This window comes from Borostomias antarcticus, assembly GCF_949987555.1.
Source record: "Borostomias antarcticus genome assembly, chromosome: 2".
Classification (NCBI taxonomy): Eukaryota; Metazoa; Chordata; class Actinopteri; order Stomiiformes; family Stomiidae; genus Borostomias; species Borostomias antarcticus.
Window position 1 is genome coordinate 31,481,602 of NC_140235.1, and position 13,950 is coordinate 31,495,551.

Genomic DNA, 13,950 nt, shown 5'->3' on the forward strand with positions numbered 1-13,950 from the left:
AAGCTAAATACCAAACTAGTCCTTTGAGATTTCGATGTAGACTAAACATAAAAAAACAAACAAAAAAACATCCAGGGCCACGTTTCCCAGAGCCATCGTAGTGCTACGTTCATCGTAACGTTCATTCTTAGGCTAAGGCATGGGTTTCCAAACTCCATCAATGTGGGCCTCCCCTCTGAAAACAGTGACACACCCATGCCCCCCAACCCCGCAAATGTGTCCATTATGCAAGGCAGCGTTAGCTAGCCCATAACGTTACACAGCTAAGTTAGCTCGGTGGCACCTGTTGCTAGTTAACGTTATGACGTTTTCGCACAATACATTCATGCCTGCAGGGGGAGGCTCTCTGCACTATCCACAAATTTATACATCTCTCCCATTATTTATTTCAATCTTCTGACCTTTGAAATCACGTTTCATTCATAAAAACATAGAATTTCAAAAATAAAAAACATGTTTTTCCTTCTTTTTTTTTCTAACCATCCCTCCGCGCCTCCTCAGTATTTCTTTGGGCCCCCCCAGGGGAGGCCTGCCTCACAGTTTGGGAATACCTGGGCTAAGGTATCCATCCATCATCATCCGCTTATCCGGGGTCGGGTCGCGGAGGCAGCAGTTCCAGCAGGCGGCCCCAGACATCCCTTTCCCTAGCAGCATCATCCAGCTCTGCCTGGGGAATCTTTAGCCTCTCATAGGCCAGTGCGGTGATGTAGTCCTGCCACCTGGTCCTGGGTCTACCCCACGGCCTCCTCCCAGCCAGACATGCCTGGAACACCTCCCTAGGGAGGCGCCCAGGAGGCATCCTCACTAGATGCCCGAACCACCTCAACCGGCTCCTTTCGACGCAAAGTGGCTCTACTCCGAGTCTCTCCCGGATGACTGAACTTCTCACCCGATCTCTCAGGGAGACCCCAGCCACCCACCCTCCGGAGAAAACTCATTTTGGCCGCTTATATCCGTGATCTCATTCTTTCGTCCTTCATGACCAAAGGTGAGGGTGGGGACGAAGATAGACCGGTAGATCGAGAGCTTTGCCTTTTGACTCAGCTCTCTTTTCATCACAACAGTGTGGTAAAGCGACTGCAGAACCGCACCAGCTGCTTCGATTCTCTGGCCAAACTCCCTCTCCATGGATAACAAAATCGACCTTCGGCCTAAGGTGTTCTGATGCCAGGTGTACTTGTGGGCATCCTTGTGTTCGAACATGGTGTTTGTTATGGACAAACCGTGACTAGGACATAAGTCCGACAACAAAACACCACTCGGGTTCAGATTGTGGTGGCCATGCCTCCCAATCACGCCCCTCCAAGTTTCTCCATGATTGCCCACGTGTGCATTGAAGTCCCCCAATAGGACAGTGGAGTCCCCTGCAGGAGCCCCAAGTAGGACTCCACTTAGGGTCTGCAGGAAGGCCGAGTACTCCGAACTGCTGTTTGGTGCATAAGCACACACCACAGTCAGAGTCCCCCCTCCCACAGTCCTAAGGCGCAGGGAGGCGACCCTCTCGTCCACTGGGGTGAACTCCAGCACAGAGGCGCTAGTATAGCCACACTTGCCTTATGCCTCATACCGTGAGCAACTCCGGAGAAGAATAGGGTCCGACCCCTATCCAGGAGTTTGGTTCCGGCGCCGGTGCTGTGCGTGGTTAGCCCCACCAGATTGCTATCGCTCCACCTCCCTCACAAGCTCCGGCTCCTTCCCCCCCAGCGAGGTCACGTTCCATGTCCCCAGAGCCAGCCTTTGCCGCCCGGGTCCGGTCCGTCGGTGCCCCCCGCCTTCACCGCCACCTAGTTGGCAGCGCACCCGACCCCGACAATTCCTCCCGCGGGTGGTGGGTCCACGGGACGATGGAGGATGAGATGGTGTTGCCACGTTGCTTATTCGGGCTGGACCCAGCCGGGCTCCGTGGTAAGCCCGGCCACCAGGCGCTCGCAGGCGGGCCCTCCGTCTGGGCCTGGCTCCAGTCGAGGGCCACGGGCTTCCTCCGGGCCGGGTCTCTCTTCCTCTTTTTTGTTCTGTCATCAGGGTTTTTTCCTGTAACCCCAGGTGGGGGGGCTAGGAGGGTACTACCACTTGCCCAAGGTGGACCCCCAGACTAGTGGACCCCCATTCTCTACGCTATGATCGGGGTCCATCATATTCTAAGTCATCTTCTATATACTCAAAATCTGATAAATATTCAGGCATATTGCACACAATATTCCAGGCACCAACAAGCCGATCGTAGAGTAGAGAATATGAGCCGCGAGTGTAGCCTAAAGACGTAACGGAGAATAGCCAGTCTGCGCGCTGTGCGCATGCGTGCTGGAGCAAGTGGGGAAGCTATTTCATTTCTAAAGACGTTTTCTAAAGATCATATTACAGAGGCATGTGAAAAACCACAACAAGCCCTCGCTCTATGTAAGCACAACTAGCGATTCATAAAGACAGATTGATGAAAACAACCATTTTGCGGCAGAAAATAGATTTTTTAGAAGCTGCATTCTCAGTGCCCCGTCCGCCGCCATTACATGGATATACTTGGCTCGTGCTGGATTTTAAATTTCTTCTACAGGCCTTCGAATTACACTAAACTTATCTCGTTGAGTCAAACGTCTTATAATAGGCCGTAAATAAGGTCCAGGTTGTCAAAAACGAGCATTCTCCTTTATTGAAACAACAAACTGTGAGCTGTTCAGTTAGCCTACTACAATCTCATCTCAATCAATAACCGGAGTACATGCTGGTTGCATGATGATTAGGAAGGTAATGAAGGAGTCCTTGGTAACTACAGTAGGACCCCACTTATCCGAACCCAACGGGACCGAAGGTCGTTCGTATCTCTGAAATGTCCGGATGACTGAAACATACGTGTTAAAATGACTGAAACATACATGTTAAAATGCACCAAATTCAATAAGTGGTATACTTGTTTCATATACTCATAATATACCGATAAATACCCTTAATTAGGCTACTTGTGAAAATGCATCAAAATTGCAATCAAATAGCCAACTAAACTCATACAGCCTAGCTTATAATAGGCCTACAGTAGACTAGAATAAAATAAACGAATTTCCACTTGAGTGCATGCTTTGATCAAATACAGTACTTTATTCTCAAATGAGGCCTACGCTGCTTCGATAGGCTACTGTATTAGCAGAACAAAATGGTATAGCCTAAAAACAACCCAACATTAGAACAATTAGAGCAAATGATAATAAATAAATAAATAAATGAAATGACAGACAAGTTTACTTGTCTTAGGCTATTGCAGCCTAAACAACCGATGTAGGCTAACGTGGCCTAGGCTTCAGGCTATTATTTAACAAATACAGTAGGCCTAGTAGGCTAATCTACATGCTTACAACACGTCTGTGTTCCTGAAGTCCATTAACTGGGAACAAAAATGACTCGATACTCCTCTGCTTCAGGTTGCTTTCTGGCTACCAAGGAATGCAGCTCTCGCGCAGCAGACTCGTTTGCGTTTTGCGCTCGACATTAAATTAACAAAGAAATTAAACGTGACAGTAGGCTACAGCCTACAGGCAACATGTAGGTCTACATACAGTTCTGTTTTAATTCACAGTAGGATACAGTACGTGTTTATTATGACAGATTTAAATGCAAGTAGGCCTACAGTACTGTAATGAAAATCCCACCAGTAACCAGATAGCAGGCAAAAAAAAAGAGAAGGTTTTTAAGCCTGTCCGGTAGACCGGGAGGTTCGGATCTCTGAAGTTCGGATGAGTGGGGTCCTACTGTACTCCATATCATGCACCACTCTAGTGGACCCAAACTTGTTAACTTGTTGCCTCATCATTACTTAAACATTAGTTACTCTTTTAGAGTAGAGTAGTTACCATGTAGTCCTTCATTACCTCATCATTATTTAAACATTAGTTAATCATTAGGATTCAGAGCTAATCAATAACTACTCATTAACTAATCATTGGTTCCTCAGTAACTACTATAGTAGTCCCCAATCAGTTCTCTAGTTCCTTGGTAACTATTCATGAACTAATATCAGAGTTAATCAGTAACTACTCATTAACCAATCATTGGTTTCTCATTAATTACTAAGTAACTACTAATTTTTGTGTACCTTATTGTAAAGTGTTACCAATGATTCTTGTAACATTAGCTGCATCAAAATAGCTAATGTTACAGGAATCATCACTGCACCATCACTGTAATGTTAGCTAACTGCTTCATCCACTGACAGCTACCGTTGAAGCTGCTGCTATTTGTGAGTTTGTGAGCTAACTGGCTATCACAGTCTTATTGTTCTGAATTAGCATTGGAAGCGTTGGAATTGATGTGTCCAGGTGACAAGACCTATCTTAATTTAGCAGATATAAGATTTAATGTAATTTCTGTTCACAGCTATTTCAATGGCATGTCTAGTTGGTTCCGTCCTACTAGCCAATCTTGAAGAGAAACAAGCTGGCACCAGCCCATAAGCCAGGTTTAGCCTGGTCTAGTTAATTTAATAAGTTTGAAATAATTAGGGTCTGGGCAGAGACCATCATGTATTTTATTTGTCTCTTCCTCTTCTTCTTCCTCCTTTTCCTCTTCCTCTGCAAAATGCCCGGCCCCGACTCACTGCTACACAGCAGCTATAATGGTATTTACTGTAGTATTTTGGCATTTACCAAAAACATAAGTGGTAAAAATTTAATTACAAGCATTTCCAGCAAATATGGATTATGGTATAGAGGAAAATCAATATATATATAATTTTCAAAGACATTTCCACCATTTGACTACAGTAACCCATTAATTACACCCCAAATGCAACATTATTGCACCTCTGCTGGACCGCCACATAAAACATGCTGTACAACATTTTTGCAGCAAAATGTAACCAAAATCAGTGAAAATAGGATAAAATCCGAAAATAATTTCATGGAAAAAAGGGAATTGGAATTGAATCGATCGATAATCAAATTGAATTGAAAAGTATAGAATTGTGATTCTTACATGATTTCCCCCACTACCTCTAACATACGGTAATAACTTCTGTGTCAAAGAAGGTCCTTATAGTGACACAATGCAAAAAAATTCCCTAACTCATTCTCATAATGCAACTCCCACCACTTGCCAGCAGGGTGCTTATGCCGCGTTCCAGGCAACCCGTAACTCGTGTTTTTCCGACCTCCTACACGTGAAAATGCTCTGGAATGGCAGTCAAACCCGTAACTTCCCACCCGTGAGCATTTTCATGTGTAGGAGGTAGGAAAAACACGAGTTACGGGTTGCCTGGAACGCGCCATTAATATGAGGGGGGAAAACAAGACTACCTCATTATTCAGACTATTTAAGAAAGAGCATTTTTCAGTGAGATAGTGAATATTTGTAATTTTCCAACCACTCATAAATGTATACATTCCCACAGTATTGTGTTCACCCATTATCAGCATGTGAATGACAGATGCACATGACCTTGATCATTAAATTGACAGAGACTGTAAGAGGAGGTGAGTTGAGTTCTCTATGACCTTACAGTCTTAACATGCCAGGCCTATTGTTCTTTGTGCTACATTGCTTGTATGTTAGACTGGACAGCTGGGAATGAGGGGCCTATAAAGAAAGGTTGAGCTTGGAATAGACTGCTCAAATGTTGAGACTAATTAAGGAGCTTGGTGAGGGGGGGGGGTAGAATGGGTCAAGTTTGGTTCAAGGTACTGAGAACTCTATCTCCCAGAGGATACACATAGTAAACAAGGTACTGAGAACTCTATCTCCCAGAGGATACACATAGTAAACAAGGTACTGAGAACTCTATCTCCCAGAGGATACACATAGTAAACAAGGTACTGAGAACTCTATTTCCCAGAGGACACACATGGTAAACAGACATGGCTGCATGGCTAGACCCGTTTTAAAGCAACATTTCCCCCCAACTAAAGATGATAATTTTAGTGTATTATGAAGTATAACTTTGTTTCCACGTATATAACAGGAGAGATCATGTAAATGTGGGCTTGTTAAGGAGCACGTACAGTTAGTAGCTAAAATAATTTTCCCGAAATGGAAAACATGGCCTGGACAATTCATGGCCTATTCATCGCTTAACAGTGTCAGCGAGGAGCATGTTAAGCTATAAATATAATAAATGACTTCAGAGGTTAAAGCAATAAATCAAGGTGTGAAGTTGTCAGAGTCAAAGGGTCTCATATTTTCCATATCATGTCTTACAGGAGGACACCACTCTTAAGCAGTCATTACTGTGCCACCATATCATCACCACTATATATTGACACAACACAAACACAAGACCAATTTGGCTCAGCACCAACAGACCTGTCGCTATGGGCGAGCTTGAGGGTGGTCTGGCCCACCCACAAAAAGTGCTAGTGCCCCTCCACTGGCACCCAGATATAATAACATTTATTTTTTCAAATAATAATAGTAAAATACGAACTTTATGTTTCTCATAAATGAAGACATTAAAATAGAGAAACTGATATTTTTGTTGTTTGAGCGGTTGCCATAGGCTACTGAAAAAGGAAGTTGCCATGTACAGTAGCAGCAGTCAGGCCTACCACGCCATTCCAGTTGGGAATTGAGCCGAGTTTATCCCAGTAGGAGAGTAGGATCACTTTTGCTAAAGTATGGATATTCTATATTCTTTATGGCTTAAACTGCCAGTCTCCAACTCCTCTAACGTAATAGCCAACATTCTATATACATTCCACTGTGTACTCCAGGCCATGCTGACTGTCATCACAGCTTATATATACCCTTGCCCTAACTTTGGGAGCATCTACCGCAACGTTTAACACTAAAAAACATTTTCTCCATGCATCTGCGTAGTATGTTGCTGCACAAACCCATAGCTCAGCTTATTCAACGACCTTACTCACAAGTTCAAGGATAAGGATGAATGGAAGGACCTGTTACTGAGGAGATTCAACACTCAGAAACGGCGCCTTCAACTTTACAGAGCCAGAGGGAGAACGAGAGAGCACCATTCAGCATAGGCTAAGTTCAGTGTGTGTGTGTGTGTGTGTGTGTGTGTGTGTGTGTGTGTGTGTGTGTGTGTGTGTGTGTGTGTGTGTGTGTGTGTGAGAGAGAGCATCTGCCTGGGTGCTTTGCTGGGTGCTCGGGTCGGCTGTAGCTCAGTTGGTAGAGCGGGTCATTCAATGATCGGAGGGTCAGTGGTTCGAATCCCAGCTCCAACTGCTCCTGATTGCCATGTATTTAAAAAAAAAAGTATACCATACAAGGTTTTGGTATTTTCTTGGACCATTTTATAACGTAAATGTTATAATACATCCATAACTATGTGATCCCATGTATCAGTGCTTCTGTCTCAAGCTAAGTACAGTAGCTGGTATCAGTTCTTCTCTTATAGTCTGAGTTATTTGTTGTACTATTGCTCTCGTTTGGTCACGCAGACTTGAAACTGCATCCAGCAACAATTTCACAGGTCTATTTTCATCCCTCAAGGAAAAAAAGGAAGAAAGCTATACCACATGAGTAAGATAGTGCTATGCTTACAATAGCTGCCACACTTAGCAACAATGGAACGGGAGGCTGACCTTGCCTGGAAGAACACAAGAGGACGGCTGCAGTTGTCTAAGTCAATCAGAATCACACTTAACATTTTTAGTATTTAGCAGAGTTAATTTATGGTCTTAAGAAAAACCTAGAAAGGGGAAAGGAAAGGGAGTCATTGTTTACCATTTGTACACAATATCACAAGGCAGAAAATATTGTTGCCTGCCTTTGACACACACACACACACACACACACACACACACACGCACACACACAATAAATTGCAGGGGCCCAAATATAAATCCATTGCTGTCATGGTGTTTGTTCATTTAATGTGTCACATTTCATAGTTACAAGGAGGCTTCTAGGATGTATATGATATACTTACATGCACATACAGTGCAACAGTATTGTTCATGATCTATTAACTATTTATAAGGTGTAGTTGAAAATCATTAACCGACTACTAACAAACATTTAACACATCATTAAAAACTCATTACTGTAACTAACAGTTTGTGAATGATCTATAAACTATAAGTGTTCGTTATTCCAAAGTTTACTGAAAGTTTGCATATTAGAATAATCACCATGATTTATCCAGATATTGATATTGAGAGAATTATGAATCACGTTACTGAGCGCATTATGACTTGTTGAGGACTTGAGTGCAAAGACTTGACTTACTTGTGACTTGCAAAACAATGACTTGTTGACCACCTAGCTAAGTAAGTTTACATATTATAATAATGACCATGATTCATACAGATATTGATATTGAATACTTTAAAGAAATATACACATACTGTAATAGGGAGAGAAATACATGTATACATTATCCACATTTCTACAAGTAGTGCAATGTTTGAATGGCACAAATTATACATTATTATCCATTATATGAATCATTCTCACTTCTTGATGATGTGTACATGAATGCTGCACCTGCAGTAAGAGCAACAGCATGAGTGAATACTGTGTTTCCAGTAAGGTTCCTTTGTGGTCTAAGGGAGGAGTATAAGTCAGAACAGCTGTGAATAAGAGCTTTTCAAAGACGCTACCAACTAGTGGACATGTTCGTCAGCACCACTCTTGACTTGACATTAATAATAATAATAACAATAACAATTATTATATAATTGGATTTATATAGCACCTTTCAAACATTTCAGTACAAAGTGCTTACATTAGAAAAAGACAAGTAGACAAGATTATACAATTAAGAGGAATTACACAATAACAGGTTAGTTAAGACCTAAATTAATACAGTAAATAAAACAATGTGGAGAAAATGGTAACACTAATTAAATGCAAGTATATAAAAAAGAGTTTTCAAAAGAGATTTAAAGCAGGATAAAAAAATTAGCTAGTCTATAATGCTGCGTTCCTTGTATCAGAAACGTTGGGATTCCCGGATTCGACGTCAATGTCATCATCAATATGTCAGCTGAACTTGGGATTTCTGATATCAAGATGGATACTCCATGCATCAACAATAAGTGAAAGCTGTAATAAGACTGTGTATTAGTGCTTCTTTAGTATTTGTGTCTTATTAAATCAGTTGTACACACAGTACTGTCCAACGTCTATCAGTGGACAATGTTGCTACGAAGTCCGGATGCACAAAATAGCATAGTTCATTGTTATCAACTATAACTTTTCTAGAACTACATAGATGGGGCGAAAGTTTGTTTTCCCGTTTTGTTTCTGGAACGCATTCCACTGGGATATGATGTCTCGGGCGCCAAATCCAGAGCTCCGATAGAAAAGGAACGCAGTATTAGTCCATTGACATTGTTGTTTACATCAGAGGCCATGTGTCAATAAACAGGTCTCTTTTTGAATGGTGTTAAAATACAGTGGTACTTAAAACCTTGACATCTTCAACTGTTTGCTTGCTATTGCAACCTCCTATTATCAGCTTTGCACATATGCTCCTTTTCTTAACTACACTAACAGCTATGGCTCTCTACTATATGGCCAGTAGAGTAGCCCAGAAAACATGACCCTGGATAGAGTAGCACATACAGTAGCACCATACAAATAAGTTTACTTGGCATAGCTAAGAATAGTGGAGTGAGAAACGATTTGATATCTGGTAGTATATACTACAGTATCACTGTGTCACTGCTCTCTCATGTCGGCTCGTATACTAGATTTCTCACAGGCATTTTAAAAGTATACCTTTAATTTTGACATTGGTGCTCAGGTCACATGTTTGAAAAGTGTTGGATCTTTAAACAACTGCAGCAATTTGTATGCATGTCATACATTATTGACACTATTTTACAACTTGAGACTTTTATAAATAAAAAGGTGATATACTATTTGTTAACACTGTAGTAGTCTGGAGTAGGGATGTGCGTGGTTAGTCATTTTTCCAACTATACGGCACACGTTTAGGAAATACTAGTCAGCTAAATTAAATGTAATTTAATTCAAAAAAGATTTATAAAAAGATCTCAGACCTAGCCTGATATGAGACCGAATGTCAACTTGTTCACTCTGTCGAGATCAAGAATCAGTCAACTTCGGTAGAGAGGGTGGATTTGAATGTCTGGATCCAGGCTAGCTCAGACCTCAAGTTAGAAGCATGCATTTCTGTCAGTGAAACAAGCACATTAAAGGGGTAGTTCAGAATTTTGGACAAAGACCCTCATTTAGGACTTACCCATAATGTTGTTGATTGATGGAGAATATTTTCAGCTGATTCCATGCTGTCTCTCCTTCAGGCGTTAGCGGCATGATCGATCGGCACAGTTAACCGAAATGGCTAGCATTCAAAGAAAACTCACTTATAAACACTCCAAACAAGTAAGTATCGCTAGATAACCTTAACTCCTCATCAGTCAGACATACCTAAACGTGGCCATTGCAACTTATTGTGTTGACAGTAAGAGAATAGACCACTCTTCTGTTTGTTGTTGTTGTGAAGATAGTGCCGTATTTCCCAAATGACTGGACTCAGGGAGGCAGAAAAAGGTACCCAAGGCGCTCGGTCAAATTGATTAACTTATTGGGTGGAAAAGTGGTTAAAAAGCCTTTAATCCATATGTAGGCTACAATAAAAACTGAAACGTTGGTGTTTTTATTGTAGGCCTATATAGCCCGATGAATTAAAGGCTTTTTAAACACTCTGCTTGTTAACAAGCACACTGTGCTTGTTAACCCAGAAATAACTCAGAAAGTTGTCAGCAGTCTGTAATCCAAAGTTTCTGCTTTCTATTTCCTTTTCCAAACAAATCGGGGGGGTCATATCATGTCACTGCTTCAGCACAACCATTAAACACAAATTAAATAGGTGTATTCAAATTAGGATCACCACTACAATAACGCGTAGACCTAAATGGTTAAAAAAAAGCGTCTAGAAGCGCCTCTAGAATGCGCTCAGGCTTATGCACTAGGGCCTATACGAAAAGAACAATACAAATGTTCAATAAACAATATTTCAACAACCCAAATATTCAATTCATAAGCTACATATTTAATCAATCATGCATTTGCACAGCAATTATGACACAAAGCCAAATTAAATGTAGCCTAGGCTATAAGGTAATAAACTGAGGAAAATGACTATAGGCCTAATTGTAGGCCTATAGCCTACTCAAGTTTCAACAGTGCTTAAACCATGGGTAAGTAGGGTATTGTAGTGAAATTATTCATTATTTTTTTTAAATCTGTTTAAATAGTTTATTATTGTTATATCAGAGATAAGGACTTTGATTATAGCCTATCCTAGGCCTACACTAGACTACTCTGTTGTCCTGATAACTAAACGGCATGGATCAAACATTTGATCAGTTGTGTTTCAGTTGTTAAAATATACTTTCATAATTATTTCATATTTCAAAATCGCCGGATATTATATAGGCTAGTGAGAGGCTGAGCATGCGTAGCTGAAATAGCTGCTCAAACAAATGCTACAGTTCACATAGGCTATTGCAGCAGGTAGGCTACGACAAGAAAACAAAATCCAATAACTGTCTCAATAAAGCAGTTAACTAGGGACAAAAGCCCTTGGTGCTACTTACGTTCGTTGCCTGCCTACTATCTGGCTTCTCAGCGCGCTCCAAACTTTCTCTCCCTCTCCGCGTTGTCTAGACGTCTAGACAGACAGCAGGTGCGAGACTGCAAGCACGTGCACCTCTGTCTCTCTCTCCCTTGTCTTGTCATGTCAACAAGCAGACAGAACGTGCGCGTATTGCTCGCTCAGTATTTGACTGTTCTCCTCCCTCCCAAATATTTTTTACAATATTCGTATGATTTTACTATTCGGGAAAAAGCTACTATTTGTGCTCATCCGAATACCGTATTCGTATTCGGGCACACCCCTAATATATATGCTCGCGCTGTCTCTTGTCGGTGGCGTAGGCTACTGCAGTAAATTGTTTCGTCATTCCAAGGAAGTTCTGAACGACCCGACCACAAAATAATAATCTAAAAATAAACTACATACAAGAAACGACATTTGTCGAAAATGGACACGTGTGGCTAATGTAGATTCACCCACATTTAATTGAGACTGTTTCGTAACCAAAAATAAACTTCTCGGGGTCCCTTTAATCCCATAGAAAATATGTGGAGGGAGCTGAAGCTTCGAGTTGCCAAACGTCAGCCTCAAAACCTTAATGACTTGGAGAGGATCTGCAAAGAGGAGTGGGAAAAAATCCCTCCTGAGATGTGTGCAAACCTGGTGGCCAGCTACAAGAAATGTCTGACCTCTGTGATTACCAACAAGGGTTTTGCCACCAAGTACTAAGTCATGTTTTGAGAAGGGGTCCAATACTTATTTCACTCATTAATGATTCAAATCAATTTATAACTTTTTTGTGATGCTTTTTTCTGGATTTTTTTTGTTATTCTGTCTCTCACTGTTAAAATAAACCTACCATTAAAATGATAGACTGAATTTCTTTGTCAGTGAGCAAACTTACAAAATCAGTGTAGTCACATCATACAAACAGTGAGAACAGATTTAAAAGAAACAAAAGTTTTAGCATTACATTTTTTAAAGATTCAAAATTAAAAGATAGACATAGAATAAAAACTATAAAACAGAATGCAAATGAAGAACACTAAGATATTAAAACAAGTACAACTATGTGGTAAAAGCAATGTTAAAAAGGTGTGTTTTAAGATCTCACTTAAAAATTACCGGTCTCAGACATTCTCAGGTCCTCTGGCTCCACAGGTTCCACAGGATGGGGGCATACGAACTAAAAGCTGCCTCCCTATGCCTCTTAGTCCTGGCTCTACCATTGACAGTGGATAAGCGCAGCTGATCATGATAAATGTTTTTAGCTCTGGAAAACAACATGTATTTCGTTTTCTTAGCATTAAGCACTAATTTAAGACTGTTTAAAACATCCTGCAAAGCATTGAAAGAGATCTGCAGGTTTTCCATAGCTAGCTGAACAGTGTCAGCTGTACTGTACAATACTGTGTCGTCCGCGTACAGATGGGCGTGGCAACCATTCAAATAGGATAAAATGTCATTAATATAGATAGTAAAAAGAATCGGACCTAAAACTGAGCCTTGAGGAACACCCTTGGTAACAGATAAAAATTCAGTCTGAATCTGGCTAGATTTCACACATTGAGACCTAGATGATAAATAGTCATGGAACCAATCACATGCACCTCTGTCAAGACCAATATTGTTCAGTCTGTTTGAAAGCAGTTGATGGTAGAGATGTAACTGTGAAAATGTTATATCATGATTATAGTGACCAAAATTATCACGGTTATCAGTATTATCACGGTATTGTAAAATGTGCTGAACATTTTCTAAAACTACCAATACACATGCTGAAATTATTTCACCAAGTTTTATATTGAAAACCACAAATACAATTAGCAGCACTGCACTTTTTTTTGGTGCATAAACACTAATATAACGTATCTTTGAGACTGTTGCTAGCTTTGGCTGATGCTGGACAGTATTTACATTGAGTTTTTCAAAAGCGGGGCAATCAAACACACTTTTAATGATAATTTTATCACGATAAATGTAATCAAATTTAATAACGGTTTATCATTATACCGGTTATTGTTTCATCCCTAGTTGATGGTCTACTGTGTCAAAAGCTTTTGACAGATCTATAAAAATGGCAGCGCAATGTTGCGTTCTATCCACCGCATGTCATTAGTAACCAGTGCAACTGCAGATATAGTGTTGTGCTTGGCTCTGAAGCCAGATTGATATGGGCTTAGTATGGAGTGAGTATAAAGAAAGCTTTTAAGTTGGTTGCTAACCAAGGTCTCTAAGACTTTAGCCAGGCATGGCAACTTAGAGATGGGGAGATAATTGTCTAAATTACTCCTTTCTCCTCCTTTATGCAAGGGACTCATCCATGCAGACTTCCAGGCTAGAGGGAGTCTACCGGTACTAATGGAGAGGTTGAAAATAGACATTAAAGTATCTGTAATAACTGGTGCAGCCGACTTTAAGAAAAAAGAATCAAAATT